Source organism: Gossypium arboreum, chromosome 3 (assembly GCF_025698485.1).
Source record: "Gossypium arboreum isolate Shixiya-1 chromosome 3, ASM2569848v2, whole genome shotgun sequence".
Lineage (NCBI taxonomy): Eukaryota > Viridiplantae > Streptophyta > Magnoliopsida > Malvales > Malvaceae > Gossypium > Gossypium arboreum.
In genome coordinates this window covers 125,424,852-125,426,284 of record NC_069072.1, presented here as the reverse complement: position 1 = coordinate 125,426,284, position 1,433 = coordinate 125,424,852, and positions in this window count along the sequence as shown.

The following is a 1,433-nucleotide window of genomic DNA, read 5'->3' as shown; positions in this document are numbered from 1 at the left end:
GACTAGGAATACGAAACCCCGACATAAAGGTCAATGAGATGAGGCACTCTTACGCACTATAACGAATGTTCTACAAAGGGTTGTCCGTGTTGCACCCCAATATGCTTCCTCAACCAGAACTCGAAAAGTTCCAATTAAAAAGTTACGGAAGTACAACACCACTTAGTTTAAAGGTGTGAAAGGTATAGATCTTGAAATTAAAATAAAAGTATAGGGACTAAATCTACAAGCTTTGCAAAGTATAAAGACTAATAGTAGAATTTAACATTTAAATAAAAGATAAAAGGATTTTATTTGTGTTTGAATTGAAGTTTGTTTTACATCATATTAAAGAAATTAAGGTTCTCTAGGTTGAATAACTCTTTGCCTCTTTTTAACCATTCATGATTAATAAGTTACAAGGTAATAAGCTGGGAGACGACGAGCTGCAGAGTGACTAACGAGCTGGAAGGTGATGATGTCATCTTTTCTTGATTGGGTCGGACTCCAAATCACCAAGATAGATTGAATCTCAGGCTGAATTGTGATATATTCTATAACAAAAATAAACCCTATCATATTAATCGCATTATTTTTGTATTATTGAACATATTAAGCTTTTTTCTTTTTTTTTTTTATATTGACCCATCTTTGTAAATTTGCTGTATTAATGCTGGCCATTTTAGGTTGATGTGTCTTTATAACTCGTCGCCATAAATATAAATTCAAAATTTAAAAGAAAAAGAATTTAGTGGACCAAAAATAAAACAAAAAAACTAGTGGTTCAAAAGACTATAGAAAGGCAATCCCTACAAGAAATTGTCAAGTATTGACATATATGACATAGCGTTAAACAAGTTTACCACTATAAGACATCTTTAATTTTGATTTTTTCCCTTTATTTCATTTTTATCTGTTTATTTTTCTCATTAAATTATATATAGATTTTGATTTAATATATTATATGATGAAAAATTTTAATTTAATATGTAAAATAAATGAGAAAGATACCTTAATTTTAAAAATAAAATTATTAAGTTAAGCCTACATATAAAAATTAGTTTGATTTAATTTTTATTATACTACAAAATTCCATTACTTATGTATCCATAATTTGAGGCTACTTACTTAGTACATAAAAATTATAATTATTTAAAATAAAAATATGTATATTTATTTTTAAAAACTGTGTTAATTTATTTAGACATTTTAAATTATAATAATATTTAAATTCTATATAATAATTATTTGATACACATTCAATAAAGTTTGTTTACTTCATAAAGTGTGTTGAGAAGTTATCACATGTCTTGATATTAAAAGATAGCGAATAATTTTTAATCCTTTAAAAATTCACCGTTAGTGTATTTAATAATAAATTTATAAATTTTTAAATAAAATTCATTTAAAATTTAAAAAAATTAATAATAAAATCAAAATCAAAATTGGATATG